Below are 12363 nucleotides of genomic sequence, written 5' to 3' on the forward strand. Positions count from 1 at the left end.
AAACACTCTAAAGTTTCTAAAACTGTTTGAATGGTGTCTGTGAGTATAACAGAACTCATTTGGCAGGCAAAACCCTGAGACATTTTCTGACAGGAAGTGGATACCTGATGTGTTGTATTGACTTTAAACCTATCCCATTGAAAAACACAGGGGTTTAGGAATATTTTGGCACTTCCTATTGCTTCCACTAGATGTCACCAGCCTTTACAAAGTGTTTTGAGTCTTCTGGAGGGAGATCTGACCGAACAAGAGCCATGGAACGATGATGTCCCATTAGACACCTGGCGCGGAGTTCATGTTGGGTACCCTCGTTCCAATACGTTATAAAAGAGTATGCATTCGTCCACCTTGAATATTATTCATGTTCTGGTTAAAAAGGCCCTAATGATTTATGCTATACAACGTTTGAAATGTTTGAACGAACGTAAATATATTTTTTTCCCCTCGTTCATGACGAGAAGTCCGGCTGGCTTAGATCATGTGCGAACAAGACGGAGATTTTTGGACATAAATGATGAGCTTTTTTGAACAAAACTACATTCGTTATGGACCTGTGATACCTGGAAGTGACATCTGATGAAGAGAATCAAAGGTAATGGATTATTTACATAGTATTTTCGATTTTAGATCTCCCCAACATGACGTCTAGTCTGTATCGCAACGCGTATTTTTCTGGGCGCAGTGCTCAGATTATTGCAAAGTGTGATTTCCCAGTAAGGTTATTTTTAAATCTGGCAAGTTGATTGCGTTCAAGAGATGTAAATCTATAATTCTTTAAATGACAATATAATATTTTACCAATGTTTTCTAATTTTAATTATTTAATTTGTGACGCTGACTTGACTGCCGGTTATTGGAGGGAAACGATTTCCTCAACATCAATGCCATAGTAAAACGCTGTTTTTGGATATAAATATGAACTTGATAGAACTAAAAATGCATGCATTGTCTAACATAATGTCCTAGGAGTGTCATCTGATGGAGATTGTAAAAGGTTAGTGCATCATTTTAGCTGGTTTTATGGTTTTGGTGACCCTGTCTTTGACTTGACAAAACATTACACACAACTCTTGTAAATGTACTGTCCTAACATACTCTAAATTTATGCTTTCGCCGTAAAACCTTTTTGAAATCGTAAAACGTGGTTAGATTAAGGAGATGTTTATCTTTCAAATGGTGTAAAATAGTTGTATTTTTGAAAAATTTGAATTTTGACATTTATTTGGATTCAAATTTGCCGCTCTTGAAATGCACCTGCTGTTGATGGAGTGCACCACGGGTGGCACGCTAGCGTCCCACCTAGCCCATAGAGGTTAATATTAATACCATTTAAATGTAGATGTTTTTGCATTGGATATATTTACCATATCATATGGAGAGAGAAACAAACGTTTTACCTTATCATAAGTAGAGAATCATTTGCAATTAAATCATACCAAAATAAATTTTCAAAAACAATTTAGTTACGAATTTAACTTTAAATGAGTTGACTTCACATGGGATGATTTCACTGAACAACAAAAAGGGAATATTGAATGATCCCAATGATCCATCGTATCTCTCAAAAACATTTTCAACATACATCTGTAAAATGACAGTTTCTAGACTAAAGCTTTGCTTGTCTTTCTCTCAGGCTTCCATGTATTCTCTCTGGACGACCTCAATGTCCAGCTCTTGAACATCAGACTCTGAGGCCTCATCTTCAATGTCACCTTCCAACCTTGTTGAGGACAGCTCGTCAGGCTCAAAAAGCCTCATATTTGCCCGGATGGCCACCAATTTTTCAACCATTGTATTGGTCAGCATGTTGCGTGCTTTGGTGTGTGTGTTCCCAAATAAGGACCAGTTGCACTCTGAGGTGGCTGACGTTGGTGGGATTTGGAGAATGGAGGCAACAAGGGAAAGAGCCGCAGATCCATAAAGTCCCTTCCACCAGGTGGCTGATGAGATGTGTTGGCATGACTGCCATATTTCGTCTCCATCCCAAAGCCCTTGCTTGAAAGTGTACTTCGCCAGACTGCCAAGAACCTTACCCTCATCCAGGCCAAGGTGGCGAGACACAGTAGTGATGACACCATAGGCCTTGTTGATCTCTGCACCAGACAGGATGCTATTGCCAGCATACTTGGGGTCCAACATGTACACTGTGGTGTGTATGGGCTTCAGGCAGAGGTCTTCATGCTTTTTGATGCATTTCAGAACTGCAGTTTCCTCTGCTTGGAGCAACAGTGAAGTGGGGAGGGCAGTACAGATTTATTCTCTTATATCTGCAGCAGTCTGAACATCAGACAGGATGGCATTGTCGCTCTCAATCCGTGCAATGGCTACTGCTATAGGTTTCAGGCTGCTGACCAATTTCTCCCAAAATACATCATCCAGGAGGATCCTGATGGGGCTGTCCATATCAACTGACTGTGATAAGGCCATTTTCTTAGAGAGACGACGACTCCTCCAGGAGACTGTCAAACATGTTGACAACACCACCCCAACGAGTGTTGCTGGGCAGCTTCAATGTGGTGCTCTTATTCTTCTCACTTTGCTTGGTGAGGTAGATTGTTGCTATAACTTGATGATCCTTCACATACCTAACCATTTCCTTGGCTCTCTTGTAGAGTGTATCCATTGTTTTCAGTGCCATGATGTCCTTGAGGAGCAGATACAATGCATGAACAGCACAGCCAATGGGTGTGATGAGGGTAGGACTCCTCCACTTTAGACCAAGCAGCCTTCATGTTTGCAGCATTGTATGTCACCAGTGCAAATATCTTCTGTGGTCCAAGGTCATTGATGACTGCCTTCAGCTCATCTGCAATGCAGAGACCAGTGTGTCTGTTGTCCCTTGTGTCTGTGCGCTTGTAGAATACTGGTTGAGGGGTGGACATGACGTAGTTAATTATTCCTTGCCCAAGAACATTTGGCCACCCATCAGAGATGATTGCAATACGGTCTGCTTTCTCTATGACTTGCTTGACCTTCACCTGAACTCCACATCCAGCAAATGAGTAGAAAAAGCATGTCTGGTTGGAGGGGTGTATGGTGGGGGAAGAACATTCATAAATCTCTTCCAATACACATTGCCTGTGAGCATCAGAGGTGAACCAGTTGCATACACAGCTCGAGCAAGACATTCATCAGCATTTCTCTGACTACGTTCCTCCATTGAGTCAAAAACAACTTCTGATTCCAGGAAGACCATGAGCTGTTGCTATCGATAAGGTATGGTCTGATTCATCATGTTCACCTCAAATAGAAGTAAAGGGACTTTTTTGTTGTTGTTGCTTGTTGTGAGCGGTGAGGGAACTTTATGCACTTGGCCAGATGATTCTGCATCTTTGGTTGCATTCTTCACTTCACATATGATTTACAGTATTTGCAAATGTACACAGCTTTTCCTTCTACATTAGCTGCGGTGAAATGTCTCCACACATCAGATCGTGCCCATGGCATTTTCCTGTAAAGATTAGACAAAAATGAGTAAAAAAATACAATTCTACATACAGTAGTTAAGCAGTTTAATCTAACAACTCCTTTGTAAGATAAATGTTTTAAAATGAAACATGTATGGACACAGGTGAATTAACACTCAGTTAGCAGGCTCAAGCAAGCTAAAACCCACATGGTAGCAAAAACTAACTAGAAGAAATTGTTAACAAGTATGAAATTATTTAAACACACTTTGCTGTAGGCTACTATTTACTAGTTAACAAAAAATCATGTCATAAAATATATTCACCCCACCCAGTATCGTAATCAAAACTTACCAGAAAGCATGTAGTGGGCTCAATAGCATCTCATTAGTGTGCAAGATCTTGAGAATCAGCTGTACATGTGATGGAAGAATGCACTGTGCATGCAGAGGGTTGCAATTCCATTGAATTGGGGATAGTTTAACCAAAATATGCCACAAGACCTAGAATTGCCTTGTGTATCCCACAAAAAAGGTTCACTTATGAGCTAACTTTTTTGATGAATTTAAGCAAAATTGCAGGGCTTAACTTCCAATGGAACATTTACCGGCAAATTTCCGACACTTTGCAACCCTAGTCCAAACACACCAAGACAGTCGTGAAGAGGGCACAACACATTTTCCCCCTCAGGAGACAGAAGATTTGGCATGGGTCACTAGATCCTCAAAAAGTTCTACAGCTGCACCATCAAGTGCATCCTGACCAGTTGCATCACCGCTTGGTATGGCAACTGCTCAGCATCCGACCTTAAGGCGCTACAGAGGGTAGTGCGTATGGCCCAGTAGATCACTGTGGCCAAGCTTCCTGCCATTCAGGACCTACAGTTGAAGTCGGAAGTTTACATACACCTTAGCCAAATACATTTAAACCCAGTTTCACAATTCCTGACAATTAATCCTAGCAAAAATTCCCTGTCTTAGGTCAGTTAGGATCACCACTTTATTTTAATGTGAAAAGCCAGAATAATAGTAGAGAGAGAATTATTTATTTCAGCTTTAATTTCTTTCATCACATTTCCAGTGGGTCAGAAGTTTACATACACTCATTTAGTATTGGTAGCATTGCCTTTAAATTGTTTAACTTGGGCCAAACATTTTGGGTAGCCTTCCACAAGCTTCCCACAATAAGTTGGGTGAATTGTGGCCCATTCCTCCTGACAGAGCTGGTGTAACTGAGTCAGGATTGTAGGCCTCCTTGTTTGCACACTATTTTTTCAATTCTGCCCACACATTTTCTATAGTATTGAGGTCTGGGCTTTGTGATGGCCACTCCAATACCTTGACTCTGTTGTCCTTAAGCCATTTTGCCACAACATTGATAGTATGCTTGGGGTCATTGTCCATTTGCAAGACCCATTTGCGACCAAGCTTTAAACTTCCTGACTGATGTCTTGAGATGTTGTTTCAATATATCCACAATTTTCCTCCCTCATGATGCCATCTATTTTGTGAAGAGCACCAGTCCCTCCTGCAGCAAAGCACCCCCACAACATGATCCTGCCACCCGCGTGCTTCACAGTTGGGATGGTGTTCTTCAGCGTGCAAGCCTCCCCCTTTTTCCTCCAAACATAACGATGGTCATTATGACCAAACAGTTCTATTTTTGTTTCATCAGACTACAGGACATTTCTCCAAAAAGTACCATCTTTGTCCCCATGTGCAGTTGCAAACCCTGGTCTGGCTTTTTTTTTATGGCGGTTTTGGAGCATTGGCTTCTACCTTGCTGAGCGGCCTTTCAGGTTATGTCGATATAGGACTCGTTTTACTGTGGATAGATACTTCTGTTCCCATTTCCTCCAGCATCTTTACAAGGTCCTTTGCTGTTGTTCTGGGATTGATTTCCACTTTTCGCACCAAAGTATGTTCATCTCCAGGAGACAGAACGCGTCTCCTTCCTGAGTGGTATGACGGCTGCGTGGTCCCATGGTGTTTATACTTGCGTACTATTGTTTGTACAGATGAACGTGGTACCTTCAGGCATTTGGAAATTGCTCCCAAGGATGAACCAGACTTGTGGAGGTCAACCATTTTTTTTCTGAGGTCTTGGCTGATTTCTTTAGATTTTCCAATGATGTCAAGCAAAGAGGCACTGAGTTTGAAGGTAGGCCTTGAAATACATCCACAGGTACACCTCCAATTGGTGTCATTTAGCCTATCAGAAGCTTCTAAAGACATGACATCATTTTCTGGAGTTTTCCAAGCTGTTTAAAGGCACAGTCAACTTAGTGTATGTAAACTTCTCACCCACTGGAATTGTGATACAGTGAATTATATGTGAAATAATATGTCTACACAATTGTTGGAAAATGACTTGTCTCATGCACAAAGTAGATGTCCTAACAGACTTGCCGAAACTATAGTTGTTAACCTGTTAGGGCTAGGGGGCAGTATTGACACGGCTGGATAAAAAACGTACCCGATTTAATCTGGTTACTACTCCTGCCCAGTAACTAGAATATGCATATAATTATTGGCTTTGGATAGAAAACACCCTAAAGTTTCTAAAACTGTTTGAATGGTGTCTGTGAGTATAACAGAACTCATATGGCAGGCAAAAACCTGAGAAGATTTCATGCAGGAAGTGGCCTGTCTGACAAGGTGTCGTTCTTCTTGTCTCTGTTTATTGAAGAGTGAGGATCTTAGCTGTAACGTGACACTTCCTACGGCTGCCATAGGCTCTCAGAAGGCGGCAAAATGCTGAATCGTGGCTTTGCAGGCTCTGGCTGAAAAAAAGTTGCGCATTTGGGTAGTGGCTGGTTGCAGTACTGTGAGACTCAGGCTCGTGCCCGCGTCGACCGAAAGCTTTGTTTTCTTTCCTCTGTTTAGCTAAATGGAGATTCCCGGTCGGAATATTATCGCTTTTTTACGAGAAAAATTGCATAAAAATGGATTTTAAACAGCGGTTGACATGCTTCTAAGTACGGTAATGGAATATTTAGATTTTTTTTGTCACGAATTGCGCCATGCGCACGACCCTGATTTACCATTTCGGATAGTTTCTGGAACGCACAAACAAAACGCCGCTATTCGGATATAACGATGGATTATTTGGAACCAAACCAACATTTGTTATTGAAGTAGCAGTCCTGGGAGTGCATTCTGACGAAGACAACAAAAGGTAATCAAACTTTTTTAATAGTAAATCTGATATTGGTGAGTGCTAAACTTGCCGGGTGTCTAAATAGCTAGCCCGTGATGGCTGGGCTATGTACTTAGAATATTGCAAAATGTGCTTTCACCAAAAAGCTATTTTAAAATCAGACATATCGAGTGCATAGAGGAGTTCTGTATCTATAATTCTTAAAATAATTGTTATGCTTTTTGTGAACGTTTATCGTGAGTAATTTAGTAAATTGTTAGTAAATTCCCCGGAAGTTTGCGGGGGGTATGCTAGTTCTGAACGTCACATGCCAATGTAAAAGCTGGTTTTTGATATAAATATGAACTTGATTGAACAAAACATGCATGTATTGTATAACATAATGTCCTAGGGTTGTCATCTGATGAAGATCATCAAAGGTTAGTGCTGCATTTAGCTGTGGTTTGGGTTTTTGTGACATTATATGCTAGCTTGAAAAATGGGTGTCTGATTATTTCTGGCTGGGTACTCTGCTGACATAATCTAATGTTTTGCTTTCATTGTAAAGCCTTTTTGAAATCGGACAGTGTGGTTAGATAAAGGAGAGTCTTGTCTTTAAATAGCTGTAAAATAGTCATATGTTTGAGAAATTGAAGTAATAGCATTTCTAAGGTATTTGAAAATCGCGCCACTGGATTAGACTGGCTGTTGCGTAGGTGGGACGAATTCGTCCCGCCTGCCCTAGAGAGGTTAACAAGAAATTTGTGGAGTGGTTGAAAAACGAGTTTTAATCACTTCAACCTAAGTGTACGTAAACTTCCGACTTCAACTGTATATACTAGGCGGTGTCAGAGGAAGGCCTCCAAAAAATTCAAAGGCTCCAGTCACCCAAGTCATAGACTGTTCTCTCTGCAAGCGGTAACGGATCACCAAGTCTAGGTACAAAAGGCTCCTTAACAGCTTCTACCCACAATTCAACCCCCCCCCCCGAACAATTCATCTCAAATGGCCACCCAGACTATTTACATTGACACCCCCCCTTTGTCTTCACACTGCTGTTACTCGCTGTTTATTATCTATGCATTGTCACTTTATCCCTACCTACATGCACAAATTACCTAACCTGTACCCCCCACACATTGACTCGGTATCGGTACCACCTATATATAGCGTCGGTATTGTTATTTTATGGTTTTAATTTAGTTTATTTAGTAAATATTTTCTTAACTATTTATTGAACTGCATTGTTGGTTAAGGGCTTGTAAGTAAGCATTTCACACTACACCTGTTGCATCCAACACATGTGACAAATAAAATTTGATTTGACTGAGGGACCTTACAGATAATTTTATATGTGGGGTACAGAGGTGAGGTAGTCATTCAAAAATCAAGTTAAACACTAGTATTGCGCACACAGTGAGTCCATGCAACTTATGTGACTTGTGGTAAGTACATGATGGCCGCCATCTTCATGCACTTTCGCTATTGTCTGGTGGAGCTGTATAGATGTTGGTTTGTGGTAGAGGATATAAATATATTACGTGGAACAAAACATGCTCGCTCATGTTAGGAGGAATACTGGAGGTTCTACTCATGACATTTCTAGCTGTGCTGTTCAACAGCGTTTGTCTACTTAACGTGCGGGAGCAGGCATGGTGGAGGTAGGTGGCAGAGACTTCCCTCCCCTTCTACATCTCCTCTTTGCCTGATATTCAAGTAGGTTCTCAACAATAACATCTGTACAAAGGTTGAGGATCAAAACATGTACGGCAACCCCCCCCCCCCAAGTCACATGTGTTTGTCAAAACTGCATCTTTAGGAATCCAACACATTCCATTGACAGGGCTGGGCCGTTCACATGATCAGTGTTCCTTGGCTGCAGAGAGCGAGCAGCAGCCCAGACAATTCCCCTCTTAGTTCTGCCGTGGTCTGTCTCGGCCTGCGAGTGCGTGTCTGGTCTGTACACACAAGAGAATGACTGAGCGCACAACTCGACAAGCCAAATGGCCATCAGAGTAGTGGTCCAAACCACACACTGGCATAGCGGAGCTGAACACGCAAACCAGACCAAGACAAGGCTACGCCATGTGTTTTGTTATATGTTAAGGAAGTATGACAATAAATGCATGGCCAATGCCAGACCTTTGACTTTTTTTTTAACTAGGCAAGTCAGTTAAGAGCAAATTCTTATTTACAACGATAACCTACCCCGGCCAAACCCAGACGACGCTGGGACAATTGTGCACCGCCCTATGAGACTCCCAATCACAGCCGGATGCGACGCAGCCTGGATTATAACCAGGGACTGTAGTGACGCCTCTAGCACTGAGATGCAGTGCCTTAGACCCCTGCACCACTCAGGAACACCACATAACCACACGTATGGGCATAACACTGATCAACATAATAGCCTGTTGATCGATAAATTCTAGTTGAAAGAGCAGTATCTGGCTGAGGCGTATCTACTATAAACAACAAATCCCTTCCAGACAACCAGCATGTCAGAATACTTTCTGGAATGTTGTCCTTTACTTTACAAATAAACTGTGGAAGGATCTTTTGTTTTTGGGATGATTGTTGTTCAGCTCAAAACCACATCACTTTCACTGACCCAACACTTAGAGGCTCCGTCACAGCCTGTACGGTTTCTGAATAGGCTGTACGGTTTCTGAATAGGCTGTACGGTTTCTGAATAGGCTGTACGGTTTCTGAATAGGCTGTACGGTTTCTGAATAGGCTGTACGGTTTCTGAATAGGCTGTACGGTTTCTGAATAGGCTGTACGGTTTCTGAATAGGGGAAGCTGAGTTGATGTGTGTTGAAGGAGCAGTAAAGAGCTAAGCTCCAACAGCTGGTGTCTTGAGTTGTGTGAACACCTGCAGCCTGTCAGTCCACCTGGGAACCAGAAAGCCAGGGTCTAGTTGGAAATCCCCAAAATGTCCAGATATGCAGTAGTAAACTCAATAGAATTCCCTCAACAATAAATAAAACAAAAATGCTTACATTCTGCATAGTAGTACTGACCTGGAATTCAATGCCTGATCGACCAGTCCAGTCGCCTAGCCAAATGCCATTGGAATACGAGAGCGAGAGACGAAGTCGGCCCTACAAAATGTCGACGGGTCGAGCACTCAAGCTATTCCACAGGGTTCTGAGACGTACCCGAGAGATATACGGAAATAACGTTGGGAGAGTTCACGGGAATACTGAGAGAGAAGGTGGGAGTTCACCGTCTCGCAGCCACCAATCAGAGGGAGTGTAAACTAGCCAGCTCTCACAACAGGGTCTTCACTGGGAGGGTGTGTGTGTGTGTGTGTGTGTCTCACCCCCCTTCCTCTGGCTGGTAGCCAGGCCAGAGATATAGAGCAGCACCAGAGCAGAGCTCTATAATGCAATCAGGCTGGCCGCAGGACACTCACTGGGGACAGGCTAAGATAGGACTGCCTGCCCCTCTACCTCTTGACTAGACACACATCTCTTTTCTCTGGTATAAATTCATTTAGATAATGATAGTATTTTTTTAAAGAGACAGAACAAGAAAGAGAGCGATAGAGGTAGGGAGGAGAGTATGGCCTGTCCGTATGGGCCCGGCTGACTCGCAGTAACCCGAGAAATTACACAGGGCGGCGGCGGGCATTTCACAGCTCGTCTCCAGGGCGCACCCCCCCCCCCTCACACAAACACACACAGGAATCCTCAAGAGGGGAGATTGGGCCACACAAAGAGGGGCTGGGCCACAGCAGCAGTGGGTCTAGAGGCTGTATGAAGGCCCTGCAGAAGCACAGGTGCGTGTACATGTGGCAGAGACGACAGGTGATCCGCCACGGGGTGGGGGCTGCATGCGCACACGTTTGACGATCCATACCAAACAGTAATATGAGTGACATACTGAAACATGCGCATAATAGTAGTTATGTAGAGGTAAAGCCACTTACACACGGTCCCTTGTGGTCGACTCTCAACAGTAGACCACTGAAATGTGAAGGGCACACCCTTTTCTCTCAACGACCCTGAATTACAGTGGCTGTAAAATGTATGAGGTCTGGATATTAAAATGTAGCATTACAGGCTTTACGGCCCAGTTATGCTCATCTAGTTCATGTCTGCGTCCCAAAATGGCGCCCTACATAGTGCACTACTTTTGACATGAGCCCTATGGGTCCTAGTCAAAAAGTAGTGCACGAGATAAGTAATAGGGTGCCGTTTGGGACGTGGCCAAGGCATGCAGGAGTAGGGAAGATGATTTAATGGTAGTTTCTAATGAAGCATGTCTTTTCTATGAGAGTGGATCTGGGAAGAGGCTCAACTATAAGCTGACTAAGAGGAGCACTGAGAGACAGACAGAGTTAACAACCTCTACTGGGTTAAACAGCCCACAGCAGCAGCTCGCACCCTGATACACACCCACAAACTGTGGATTAGGTTAGAGCCAGAGAAAGAGGAGGAGACAGAGCGACCCAGAGAGAGGAGTAGAGAGAGAGCGAGAGAGAGAGCGAGAGAGCGAGAGAGCGACACACACACACACACACACCGAGAGAGAGAGAGAGAGAGCGACACACACACACACCGAGAGAGAGAGCGAGCGCGACACACACACACACACCGAGAGAGAGAGAGCGCGACACACACACACACCGAGAGAGAGAGAGAGCGCGACACACACACACCGAGAGAGAGAGAGAGCGCGACACACACACACACACCGAGAGAGAGAGAGAGCGACACACACACACACCGAGAGAGAGAGAGAGCGCGACACACACACCGAGAGAGAGAGAGAGAGCGCGACACACACACACACACCGAGAGAGAGAGAGAGAGCGACGACACACACACACACCGAGAGAGAGAGAGCGCGACACACACACACACAGAGAGAGAGAGAGCGCGACACACACACACACACCGAGAGAGAGAGAGAGCGCGACACACACACACACACCGAGAGAGAGAGAGAGCGACACACACACACACACCGAGAGAGAGAGAGAGCGCGACACACACACACAGAGAGAGAGAGAGCGCGACACACACACCGAGAGAGAGAGAGAGCGCGACACACACACCGAGAGAGAGAGAGAGCGCGACACACACACCGAGAGAGAGAGAGAGCGACACACACACACCGAGAGAGAGAGAGCGACACACACACACCGAGAGAGAGAGAGAGCACACACCCGAGAGAGAGAGAGCGACACATACACACACACCGAGGGAGAGAGAGACACACACACACCGAGAGAGAGAAAGAGAGAGAGCGAGAGAGAGACACACACACACCGAGAGAGAGAGCGACACACACACACACACCGAGAGAGAGAGAGAGCGCGACACACACACACACACCGAGAGAGAGAGAGCGCGACACACACACACCGAGAGAGAGAGAGAGAGCGCGACACACACACACACCGAGAGAGAGAGAGGCGCGACACACACACACACACCGAGAGAGAGAGAGAGCGCGACACACACACACCGAGAGAGAGAGAGAGCGCGACACACACACACCGAGAGAGAGAGCGCACACACACACACCGAGAGAGAGAGCGACACACACACACCGAGAGAGAGAGAGAGAGAGACGAGAGAGACGAGAGAGAGAGAGAGAGAGAGAGACACACACACACCGAGAGAGAGAGAGCGCGACACACACACACGAGAGAGAGAGCGCCACACACACACCGAGAGAGAGAGAGAGAGCGACACACACACACACACCGAGAGAGAGAGAGCGACACACACACACACACCGAGAGAGAGAGAGCGCGACACACACACACACCGAGAGAGAGAGAGCGCGACACACACACACCGAG

At 44.6% G+C, this 12363-nt stretch overlaps 1 protein-coding gene across 15 annotated transcripts in view; it reads right to left on the bottom strand.

Moving 5' to 3' along the window:
• The window catches only part of LOC106602350 (GRB2-associated-binding protein 1), a 105160-nt gene that overhangs the window by 47254 nt on the left and 45543 nt on the right, over window positions 1-12363 (bottom strand). Inside the window, exon 1 of one of the 15 annotated variants that reach the window (XM_045716566.1) lies at window positions 9569-9701. The exons of the other annotated variants lie outside the window; for them this stretch is intronic. The gene's annotated coding sequence lies outside the window, so the exon portion shown is untranslated. Of the gene's footprint in view, window positions 1-9568; window positions 9702-12363 lie in introns of those variants that run through there. 15 annotated transcript variants of the gene reach the window in all.

The sequence above is a fragment of the Salmo salar genome, chromosome ssa04, assembly GCF_905237065.1.
Source record: "Salmo salar chromosome ssa04, Ssal_v3.1, whole genome shotgun sequence".
Taxonomy (NCBI): domain Eukaryota; kingdom Metazoa; phylum Chordata; class Actinopteri; order Salmoniformes; family Salmonidae; genus Salmo; species Salmo salar.